We start from the raw sequence: 12,911 nt of genomic DNA on the forward strand, positions 1-12,911 counted from the left end.
ACAGGACAATTTCCCTGTCCCTGTCCAAAACCCTTAGTATGTGTGATTTTCTTTGCAGTATGAATCAGTCCTCATCAGTTATGTAACATAAATGTCTTTGATGTGCTTGTACTCTGACTCCGTAAACACATATCATGTCCTGTGAGGGACGGTCCTGACTGGTAGGAAGGCTGTGGTTAATCTAACGCACAAACCTAACTGACTCTAATTGGCCAAACAAATGGCTGTGACTGCTCCACATATCCCTTCTGAGGTGTGTTAGCAGGCTGCTGGAGTTTGCTCAGTGCATCTACTGGGAGACATTCTCCAGCTACCTTTCCTCGCACAGCAATGTTAAGTCAAGAAAGACTTTCCTAGTGCCCTTTCCTTGCCGATGCTCAGTAATGCTGGCCGAGCTAGCTGGGGACTCAGAGAATGGAGTCAGTATGCAAGTGGCCTTGGAAGTAGCATGACAGCCAAACAAGCACAGCCTGGGGCACATACCCTGGGGATGGGCCGATCCACAGCTGCCGAATGGAACCAGTCACACAGGAGAACGGCTGGATAACTGAAGATCTGTGAGCACCGTGGTAGTCACAGGGTCCCTATGCCACTGAAATTGATACTACCTGGGGCTGTCCCCAAGGCTGATCCCACCAGGCTTCCAGTCTCCAGTGTGTATTTCTAAAACCCGGGCTTCCTGGTACAAAGTTCTGGGGCAAAGTTCTGGCAAGTGCAGCTTCACAGCCACGAGGCAGCAGCACACCCATCTGTGGCTCCCATAGACCAGCGCCTGCCCCCTGCTTCTGCTCCTGCCTGGAGATCCCATTCACTCTGGAGCATCCTGCTCCGGTGAGAAACACTGCCCACTCCTGAGTGATCCTGATCCCTGCTCGGTTTCTGGACAGCCCTTGGGTTACCCAGGCTCTCCTTTGCTATTCCAAAAGAGGCAGGTACCCTAGACTGCGGAGCGCAGCAGCTGCCGGCAACCAAAGGAGCAACTGAGCAATTCAGACAGTAGCCACTGCAGAAAGAAGAAAGGAGGTAGAGCCAGGAAGGACAGCAGTATGGAGCTGTGAGGAATCAGAGATCAGAACCTGCGGGCCCTGGTCACGGGAAAGACTTCCGAAGCCTCTCCAGGGACTACAGGATGCCACTAGCTGCGGCTTGTCTGTTGCCAATACTTGCTGCTGTCAGATACGGGTGGGGGTGGGGGTGGGGTGGGGAAGCTGCTAAGGACCAACAGAGTATCTTGGCTGTTCATAATTTCTACTCTGGGTAAAACAAAAGAATCCTCAGGCAGTTGACTGGTGAGAAGCTTGGCCTATACCATGAGGGCCTGTCTCCAACCAACCAACCAACAAACATTCAGAAAACATGCTGGATGTGGTGGCGCACACCTTTAATCCCAGCACTCGGGAGGCAGAGGCAGGTGGATCGCTGTGAGTTCGAGGCCAGCCTGGTCTACAAAGTGAATCCAGGACAGTCAAGGCTGCACAGAGAAACCCTGTCTCGAAAAACCACACACACACACACACACACACACACACACACACACACACACAAAAATTAGAAAACACTATGGAGTTTCACTATATAAGTTTAATCGCTATATTTTATAGTTTCTTTTCTTTTTTAATGTTCATATGTACTTTTATTTTTATTATATTTTAAATTTATTCTTCTCTCTTGTATTACATTCGACCGCAGTTTCTCCTCCCTGTCTCTCCCCTGTGTCCCCCACCCCCCCACCCTCACCCCCAGTTCCACTGTTCCTTGTTTCCCTTCAGAAAAGGCAGGCTTGCCAGGGATATCAACCAAGCATGGCACATCAAGTTTCATAAGACTAGGCACACCCCTTCATGTTAAGGCTAGGTAAGGCAACCCAGCAGGAGGAAAAGGGTACCAAAAGCAGGCAACAGAGTCAGAGGCAGCCCCGGCTCCCACTGGCAGTTTCATAACATCGGCTAAATAGAGACAGGGCTGCTAGGACGAAGTAGGTAGCCCTTACCACTTCAAAACTCCCATGTGAGAACTCGGGGGCTGCCCTTTGGTGGAAAGAGAGCTTTTGACTTGGGAAACAAGTTTATTCTCGTTTTCATTTCCTGTGACCTATTTTTTTTTTTCTTTTCTTTTTAGGTCTCTGGTTCTCTGTACCCTCCTGTGTGGAACTTAATCGGCCTCGTCCTTTGTCAAGTGTCAAGCAAGTTTAACCTCTCAACTAATTCTTACCATTCCCATCCCTCCCCTTCTGCCATGGAGACAGACACAAACACCTAGATAAGGAGAAAGTGTTAAGCATTGTTCAAATTGCTAAAATCCATTAAAGGCACGGGGTCGGGTTAATCAGTTATAATATGCACTCCTCTGGTGTTTATTTTCCTGTAACTAAGCAAGTCCTTCAGGGAAGAGGCAAGTTTGGCTCCCTGGTTTGCAGCTGCTGGAACTCTCTCTTACTGTCTTGAGCAAAAGGACTGGCCGAGCACCGGCCATCTGGAATACACTACAAACCTCCTGAGGCACCTCTGCACAGATCCAGCTGACAGTCCTGGGTCCTGAAGGCTCAGCAGCAGCTAGGGCTGTTTGAAATAGTTTGTACCTGATGGTTTTGCTAATAAAAGCCTCAGCGAACTTTAGACAAATATGGCACCATTTCCACACTGGCCACAGAAGGAGCACTTCCCCTCAGGGAGAGATGTCTCTGAGTGATTTTTCTTTCAATTAATTAATTTATTTATTCACTTTATGTCGTGATCATAGCTCCCTCCCTCCTCTCCCCGCTCCCCTATTCCTCAGAAAAGGGGAAAACTGCCCCTGCCAACCAATCCTAGCTCATCAAGTCACATCAGGACTGAGCCTGTCCTCTCTGTGGTCTAGGGAAGAACGCCCCCTAGGGGGAAGTGATCAAAAAGCAAGTGGAAATAGAGTTCATGTCAGAGAAGGTCCCCATCCTCTTCCTGGAGGACCCACAAGAAACTTGAGCTACCCATCTGCTACAACTGTGTAGGGGACCTAGGTCCAGTCCATGCATGGTCCTTGCTTGGTGTCTCAGTCTCCATGAGCCCCTCTGGGCCCTGGTTACTTGGCTCTGTTGGTCTTCTTGTGGGGCTCCTTCTATCCTTCCCCTCACTTTTCCACAAGACTCTGGAGATCTAAGACAGGGTAAGCTTCTGGGAGGATGTGGGGTGACTCTTGCTGAGACTCCTAGTAGCAGGAGTCATGGAGACTAAAGAGGGCACCCTCTAACTGGACAGGACTCCTAGTGGGAGGGGAACACCAACTCACCCACAAAAACTTCCACCCTAAATTTGCCCTGCCTACAAGACGTGCAGAGCTAAAGACAGAGCAGAATTGAGGGAATGTCCAACCAATGCTTGGCCCAACCTGAGACCCACCCAAGGGAGAGAGCCAACCCCTGACACTACCGAAATACTCTGCTATGCGTTCAGACAGGAGCCTAGCATAGCTGTCCTCTGAGAGGCTCCACCCAGCAGCGGATCTCTTACTGATTCTAACGGCAAAGCCACGAACAGTTCAACAACAAGCCTCAATGGCTGTGATTGGTTGAAACTATCCTGTGATGGCTCAAGGTTGGGTACCCTTTCCGGAGCTATAGGAGGCTGCTTGGCCTCACTCAGTGAGTCCGCTTATCCAGAAGAGCTCTCCTGGGCTGCTTACAGTAGTGTTGCAGTACTGGGCCCAATAAAGATTTCTCTTGGGTGGTCTTTCTGTACCTACTCTCAGTAGTGTGAGACGTCCTGGGAACTAATCCAAAGAGGGAGGCAGCAGAGCCAGAGGAGTTTGACAACAGCCATGGCCATAGTGACAGAAGAAGCAGGAGAAGCCTCATCACAGCTGCCTGACAGCTAAGAAGCAACCATGGACCTGGAGCCACCTGGCAGTGAACTGCATGGCAACCGGTGCCCAAGCCTGAGTGACACTGGTCATGCTCTCCACTTGGGTCCTGAGTGTCCCACTCAGGCCCGAGCAGCAGCAAGTTCCCTGACTGACTTGCATGCCAAGTGATCTAGGCAGTGGCACCTGACATCCAAGCACCAGTCAGAGGTACAAGCAACAGAACATTTGACTGTGGCCTGGGGGAGGGAAGGAGAGGTATACAGAGAAACAGAGGGAGAGAGACGGGGAAGAGAGGGAGAGGAGGGGAGAGAGCAGAGAGGGAGAGGGGGATATCTATATCTATATATCTATATATCTATATCTATATCTATCTCTCTCTCTCTCTCTCTCTCTCTCTCTATATATATATATATATATATATATAGAGAGAGAGAGAGAGAGAGAGAGAGAGAACTGTTAAAAGGCAGAGCCAAGGCGCTGTAGAGGAGAACCCAGGATTGTGGTCATCACAGGAGTTTCAAAGGAGCCAAATGCCTGAGACCATAGGCTGAAAGCTGTGAACAGCGTGCAGCTGAGCACCGAATGTCCTGCTACCCGAGGCCTGCAAGAGAGCAAGAGAGCTACAACACTTAAGGGTGCCACACGCTCCCACCAGCCTCCTGCCAAACACCGAGGGGGACAAAACCTTCAGTCCAGTATGTGAAGGGCTTCTTGCTCACCCATGAACACTACCTGGGCAGGACGAAAGAATCCTAGGGCATTTTTTAAAAGAAACTGACTGACAGCCATGTGCTGGGCACAGTGCCATGCGCCTGAAGTCTAGCTGTTTGGAGGATGGGATGGGATGACTGCTTGAGTCCAGGCATCTGAGACTGAAAATACATCTATAGTAGGGCACCATGGACACGGCCTGCAAAAGGAAAGGGAAGCAGAAACCAATGATAAAAAGGGTAGAATGGTTTGAACTACTTTACGTGGTATCTATAGCAATGAGAAAACACTGGTAACTGCAGATAATCATTTCTGAAACGGAGCTAATGAAAGAGCTGTAGAGCTTTCAAGATGTGGTAGTAAACTGCAGTTTTGACTACAGCAACCACTTATTCCCCATTTGATACAACAAATTACCTAATGCATCCACAAAATGGCACAGTGGCAATTGAAATGGGATTAATATAAACAGTGGGTCAGGATTTCAGCAGGAACCAATGGCCCTGCTCAAAGGATTTGACTAAAGGGAGATGAAGGAAGGCATGATTTACCAAAGAATGGGCAAGGCTAAGGGACCCTGCAAGGCATAGAAAGTCAGCCAAGGACTGTTCTAATTTCAGGAATCTGTTCCGATCCCCAGAGTTAAAGGGACTATTTGGATACAATAGGAACTAGCCAAGAGCAATGATAACTGCCGACCAATGAACCCATGGGCAGAAGTAGCTAAGAGATTATTCGTAGGGTAGGGGAAGAGATTGTGAGGACGACACCAGATGTGGGGCTGAGGGATGGGGATGCTTGTCACGACCTCTTTCCCGTTGATAGTCTCCTGCGGGCTCCACAGCCTCCCTACCTGCAAAGGCTCTGACACCTCACCTGGAACCTTGGCATCTTTCAGCTGCTCCCCTCGGTTCAAGGCCCTTCTCTCCCCGTTAACCACAGCAATAACTTGCTACCTGTTTCTCCTAACTCCAGGATTTTCATTTTACCTGTCCTGCCTCCTGCTCATAGGTCACTCCACAAGCACCCTCTGTCCACAAACCTTTCCATCTTTTGAAGCCTTGTGGTCAGCAATTGATACTTCTCTAAACCACTGTGCACATCACAGACTGGGCACCATCATCCCTCTTTCAGCTCACTCTTCACGTGGCCGCTCTCTGTGACAGAAATCTAATTGTGGGAGTCTCTTGCTGAAACCCCTTTAACATGGCCTTAAGAATGACTACTAAACTGCACCATAGTGACCTCAAGACGTGGCTCCCATCGATCTCCTCTGTCTCCTGTCCTCATCCCAGCTGTTTCCAGTTGCCAACTTCTGAAGGTTACACTAAAACCCTAGTGAACAAATTTCACTTTCCCTAATGAGGCACACTGGTCCTTCCTGAAGTTACCAGCAGAGGGCAGCAGAGAGATTAGAAAAATGCTGTAAATATTAAAGGGTTCCACTGCCGCTGGTTAAGGAAGTCAATGAAAGCGGGTTTGCACACTCCAGCTTCGTAGACATGGCTTGAGTCTCCTCATTCTGGCAGCTGGGTTGAAGAGAGAAAACTACTGACTGCATATGACAATGCAGTGACCAGCTGGTACACAAAGGTGATGACTGGGAACACCTTGGAATGGCAAGCCCGGAGAAGAAAAAAATCAAGTTAGCTGTTGTGTGACAGCCATGTCCTGGGTGCAACCTACACACCCACTCAGGGCCGTAAGGGAGCCATGGCAAAGCAACGTAACAGGATTGCAGCAATAGCCAAGCCAGCAAACCATTGGGTTGTTACTGGGGTGACTGACAGGAATATGGATGGAAGTGTCCTTAATAGGAGCAGGGATGACCCCAGCCAGCCGCATCCTGGGAAAGCCCACTGCAAGACTCAGTGAAGACTCAGAAAATCTGAAAGCCTAGAGCCCTTCACACAGCTAACAGGCAGCCAGCAGGCAGCTGGGTATCCTTTCTCTGCAGGCCTGGGTCTCCACCCTCAGCATCTGTTTACCCCTTTGTAAACTACTGTTGGTGAGAACCCTTGGGGGAACTTTCTAGTTTTTGTTTTCTCAGATGTAGGGACCTTTTGTTTGCCTTCCAGGCTCCCAAGCTCCCAATGAGCCTTCCTTCAGGGAATGTTTCAACTCGGAGGGAAAGTTTTAGGAGATGCCATAAGCATCTCAAGCTAATTCTTGTTAACTTCATAGGCTTTGCCTATGAACAGAGAATTGTGCTTTCACACACGGGGGGGGGGGGGGGGGGGGGGGGGGGGGAGGCAGATAGGGAGAGAGGCCTGTAGTGCTGCCTTTTCTTTTTAACATTTCGTGTGTGTGTGTGTGTGTGTGTGTGTGTGTGTGTGTGTGTGTACAAGCATCGAGGCCAGAGGACTATCAGGTGTCTTCCTCTTTCATTTCCCATCATATCTTTTGGGACAGCATCTAGAACTCTTTGATCTTTTGAGACAGCATCTAGAACTTTCTGAGTTGGCTGTGCTTTCTGGTCAGGGAGCTCCAGGGCGCTTCTTGCCTAAGCCTTCCCAGGGCTTGGGTTACACATGTGCACCCAACATGTAGCTTTTTAATGTGGTGCTGGGGATTGCATCAGTTGCTCCTGCTGGGAGCCATCTTCCCTGACCCCATGAAGGGAAGCTCTAACAGTAACGACCCTAAAAGACCCCTTTGTTCTGCAGTGTTAACTTTGCGTGTGGTTGAGGACTGTCTGGTTTGAGGTGAGTCTGGACAAGTTCTGTTCAGTCCTCCATATCTAAGACCCATGAATCTGTGACTGACTCAGCCTCTAAATTCAGGCCCAATGACTGGCTCGTGAAACACTCTTCCTTAGGTCTTGTGACCTCAGCAGATGAAGTAAAATCAAAGGCGTCTCTCTGAATGACCTTGCTTTAACCTGGCTATATCAGGGGCTGCCACAGATGGTGGGCGTTACCTGGAAAACTGACATATTTTAGAAGCCACAGAACAAAGTACAGCAGAGGACAATGGATAAAGCAGTATGTATTAGTTACTTTTTTGCATTTTAAAAAGTATTTATTGTGTATGCGTGCATGTATGCACACACCACTGTGCATGTGTGAGGGCCAGAGGACAACTTGTGGAAGTTGATGCTCCAGGGATCGAACACGAGCTGACAGGCTTGTTGGCAGCGTGCCTCCCCCACTGAGTCACTGCTTCAGACACTTCTTATTTTTCTTGGTTCCGTGACAACACACTTGAGAAGGGTTACTGTGCCTCACAGACCGAGGTGCAGGTCGTCGTGAGGGGGGAAAGCACGGTGGTGGCCACAAAAGGCAGAGGGTCACTCTGCGTCCACAGGCAGGAGGAGGGGAGGTGGGTCTGGTGCTCCTCTCACTTTCTCCATTATATTCACCCCAGGACCCCATCACAAGATGACTTCTGAAAAGAGAAGTTTTGACAGGTCTGCTTGTTAGAGATTAAGAATATGGTGGACAGCTGGGCCTAGTGGCACACACCTTTAATCCCAGCACTCAGGAGGCAGAGGCAGACGGATTGCTGTTAGTTCGAGGCCAGCCTGGTCTACCAAGTGAGTCCAAGACAGCCAAGGCTACACAGAGAGACCCTGTCTTGAAAAACAAAACCAACCAAGCAAACAAAAACAACAGGGTGGGCGAGAAGGAGAAAGCAGGCTAATAGTGGTATGTTAGGCTATTTCTTGGCTCACGGAATAGAGAAGCACTCACGTCATACCTGGTAATGTGTAAACTTTACTTGTCAAAATACAGAGAAATAAAACGAGAGGCAGCCAGGAGCTGTAGAAGGGTGCAGGGACAGACGTAGCTGCGGCTGCATAACGACCCCTCAGCGCAGAGCATCACCCTTGGCGCTCCGCCCCGTGTCTCCATGCCACGAGGTCTCGGTCGCTCCGCCCCGTGTCTCCATGCCACGAGGTCTCGGTCGCTCCGCCCCGTGTCTCCACGCCATGAGGTCTCGGTCGCTCCCCCTGCTCTCGCTTTTGTGTCCCCGACCATCCTTCCCTTCTGCTTTCTCTGCTCTCACTTCTCTCTCTGGGCCTTGGCACATTCGCCCCCGGCTAATGCCCACACTATGTCGTCTGAGGAATATAGCCAAGTACATCCCAGTACACCTAGGTGACTCGCTACTGCCCAACAGCCAACTTTTCTGGTGGGCAGAGCACATTTACCACATGGTGTTATGACTAATCCAAAGGGGACATTTTGAAAGGCCCTGGCTCTGCCCCTTCTGCTAGCCTAAGGATAAAGAGATTCTATAAGGAAAGCCTCAAAAGGGAGTCACACAGTTGGGGGGGGGGGTGTAGCCCAGACAGTAGAGAGCGCCCAGCACTTATATAGCTCTGGCTTCAATCCCCAGCACCGCATACTAGATAAGGTGGCTCGGGCACAGAAAATGTTAGCATTGGCCGTAGGACCAGGGGCATCCTCAGCTACATCGTAAGTGAGACCCTGTACCAAAACCAAACAAACGCGGGAGAGCAGCGACCAGGCAGCCGCTACGCACACCGCTCACCATACAGCTATGGCTGGAAAAGCCAACTGTGCTCGTGATGAATAAAGGTGGAGGCTAAAGACAAGGCTCTAAAGTATTGTTCAGGAGCCTCAGACTCACGTGAAAAGCCACAATGCCTGCCTTCTCCGTCCCCTTTTCCCCACCTCCTCTCCTGAAAGAAAGAGAACTAAAGAAAGTTGGGATGTATTTTCTTTAGCAATGGCACCCTGGAAGTCTGTTGTGGTCCCTTTATCAGACCTGAAAAAGCACCCTAGTGCTGCCCCATCGGAGTAGCTCTTTGATGACTACGTTCCTGATTCGCCTAAGTTAGCTAGTGCTGTATTGCTTACGTGTCACCAGGAAAGCCCACGGATGTCGGGTCCTTTTGCCAGACTTTCCATGTTGAGAGCCGGCAACATGGATCGTTTGTGGAAAGGAGCTGCTGAGACATCTATGTCAGAACCCCAGGGAAAGAGACAGGTACGGAATCAAGCCAAGCCCAAACAATTCCTTTAGTTATTAAATAAACTGGGTTAATTGCAAAAATGAAGGGGGAAAAAAAGGGCCAAACGAATTGCCACCTTTTAAGGTAAAAAGTCTCCCTGCTCCCCAAGACCTCACAGTTTTAATGGTCTGAAGTTAATACTAACTAAAACATCTTTATTACGAGGTATTGGGATATTTAATTTACTCCAAGCCAACAATTTATCTGGATTTACCTAATGGCTTCTGACCTACTTTTCAGCATTCCAGGCATTGGTTACCTAGCCCCCTACCCTCCCTGAGGCCCCGGTCCACAATCCCTTCCTTTGAATAAGACTTAAGAAGCCTTTAGCATGTTCCTGCAGAGCGTCAAAGTCACATTGGCATCAGGGGCACATTCTGAAAACATGCCACATACCAGATGCATTCTGCAGGGCTTAAGGCAACAGAGAAGGCCTCAGGCCTCAGGTACTAGATTCTGAGTGAGGAGGCTCCTATTCTGGAGAGACTTCGAGGGATGTGGGAGGAAGGAGAGTGGCAGAGAAGCCTGGGCTTCTGGAGAAGCTGAGTGGCTTGAGTCAAACCAAAGAACCTAAGGTGAGACCTGTCTGAGAAAGGTAATGCCAATTCTCCTGAAATCCACACTGCTCTCAAGTTCTCTGGTTAACGTTTAAGTCTGGGCCAGGTAAGCACGGGAACGGCATGGCTATAGGTAGCTAACTCTCTGGTCCCTTTCCAGTATCCCCAGAGCTTCCAGGTCTCATACATGCCGCATCTCAGTTCTAGCATCCGTTGCTGGGAGGAAATACAATACTTTAATATGCTTCATATGGAAGCTAAATGCCCATCTGTTCATGTACTCAGAGTGGCATGAGAAGGGAAACACTTATCCGTTGTTATCCGGGTGTATATCTGACAAATGCTCCTGAAAATAGAGTATGTTACAATTGGGGGCATTATAGTGATTGCACTTATGGAATTTCCCTGTCTTAAATGGCTACTTATAGCCCTAACGGGCTGTTTAAGTTTCAAGTCAAAATAAAAACGGATCACACAAGGTGCCTTTCAAGTGTTGTAAAGCTGCACGTGGCTGGTGGTTCCTGACTGGACAAGACAGAACTATTCTAAGTGTTCTAGGCAATGTCAGAGAATAATGGATTCTAATATATTATCATTGTGGGTTTTTTTTTTCAGTCTGTCCAATAAGAAAATGATGAGGTAATATCTTTTCCTAGCCTTTAAAAACTCATTGTCTTACGATTATGTGTGTCTGTGTGGTGTGCATCTATGGGTATGTGAACATGTGAGGGTAGGTGGCCACGAAGTCAGAAGAGAGCCTCAGTCTCCAGGAGCCGGTATTATAGGTGTTTGTGAGTCAACTGACAGGGCTGCTGGGGGTATATCTTGAGAGGAGAATGTCACCTGAGAGGTTTATATATTTTGTCCCCAGTTGGTGGCACTGTTTGGTGACATATAGGAATTGTGGTCTTATTGTCACTAAGGGCAAGCTTTAGGAGTGAAAAGACTCCCCCATTTGTAGTTGCTTGCCCTGCCTCATTCTTGTGGTTCAAGACGTGAGCTCTCAGCTTGTGCTCTAGCCCCGGGGCCTGCTGCTCTCTGCCATGCTTCCCGGCCACCATGGCCTCTCTGGAACCATGATGGGGAGATGGAAGAAATCTTTCTTCCATAAGTTGCTTTGGCCGTGGTATCTAATCAAAGCAGAAAAATAACACTCAAACAAGTCCCCAGTTCTTATTCTCCTTACAAATACCAACCAAACCAAACCAAACCAAACCAAAATAAAAAACCTAGTAAAAATACAGTACAGTCAGTAATCCTGTCAAGAATGGAATGCTTCCTCCTGCCATAGGCTAGAGATTATTTTTCATTTACAAATCGAAGACGAGACTTAAAAATGAACACTCAGTGAATTCGAGACATCAAACCATCACAGTGAGAATGAGGTTCTCTTAGAATCATGTGAGAAATTATTTTAGCAGTCAGTTTTACTTTGGCTGTGAATATGTGCTGTGGAACAGTGTCCGTAGGGCAGCCATCTTAATCAGAGTAGCTGTGACCAGCTAGAAGCTGACCCTCAACCTCCCCCTACCTCCCCCCCCCTCACCAGCAGGAGGAGACGGGGATGGTCACTGGACAGTCTGAGGCTCGAACCTCTCCTGCCCTACAGTACTCTCCTAGCTGTTGTCCCTCCTACATTATCCGCCTAGCTGTACCTGACTCTGCGCCAGCTGCAGGTGGTCTCCACCATTGCTAGAAAGCATAGAAAGAAGGTGGATGGTGTCCGAGTGGGACAGTCCGAGCCAGTGGTTCTCAGCCTTCCTAATACTGTGGCCCTTTAATACAGTTCCTCATGCTGTGGTGCCACCAACCATAAAATTATCTTTGTTCATAAATTAGCTTCATAACTGCTACGGTTACAGATCATAATGTAAATATTTTTGGTGGTAAAGGTTTTCCAAAGGGGTGTGACCCACAGGTTGAGAACCCCTGACCCATACATTACAGAGGAAGTTGTCATTTGTGCTGGGTTGAGGCTTTTTAGTGATGTGGCCGCTTTGTGGTCACTCATATCCCTGTTAAGTAACCCCTAACTCATGTCCCTGTAAGTCCAACTCAAGCTGGACTTTGGTGGGATCATTGCTTTGGTTTGACGTTGATGTCCTACCTGCTTTGAATATAGTTAAGTCCCCCCAGGCTAGGAAACGCTTACATGGTAAGATGGCTCAGCATTTTTTTTTCTTCTCAAAGCCCCAGAGTTTCTTCTAGACAAATGAAATTGCCGTATTTATCCCAGATTTTGCAACTGAGACATTGCATTAGTTAGTGCCTGTTTTATTAGGAGGAGATGTCAGCCTGCCGAACAGGTTGCTTGTGTTCTCCAAAGCATCCTTCCTAAAGTCCTGTCAAAGGTAGCACACGTATGCGATGTGTCACACTCAGTCTAATGAGTGACTTGCCTGTTGTTGGTTCTCAGTACAAGTTTCTAGACCTGATGAACTTCAAGAGCTACAGCCCCTTCAAGAATTAAAAGTGATGTTTGTTATTTTTTTCACCACAAACAAATATGTTTAAGTCCCTTTGCATACTTTTAAAGGTTGAAATGTTAGTAAGCTTGTAGTTTCCTCACTTTTGAGTTCATGTATAAATCTTTTCTACAGATGTAATTATGTGAGTTCGAACCTTGGTGTTATAGACTGTGTGGTAACTCCTCTGGCTAGACTGGTCAGACACACTAGTGTGAAAAGGTAGGTTCTTTTTCAGAGATTATTTCGTGGAGAAGCAGTGGGGGGAAATTTGTAAAATCATATTTCTAAGCATCCTTCACTTATCCCTAGCCTACAGTGGTTACATCTGTTTGATGTGTCAAGGTCAGTTTCTGAAAT

Source organism: Acomys minous, assembly GCF_964271855.1.
Source record: "Acomys minous genome assembly, chromosome: 4".
Classification (NCBI taxonomy): Eukaryota; Metazoa; Chordata; class Mammalia; order Rodentia; family Muridae; genus Acomys; species Acomys minous.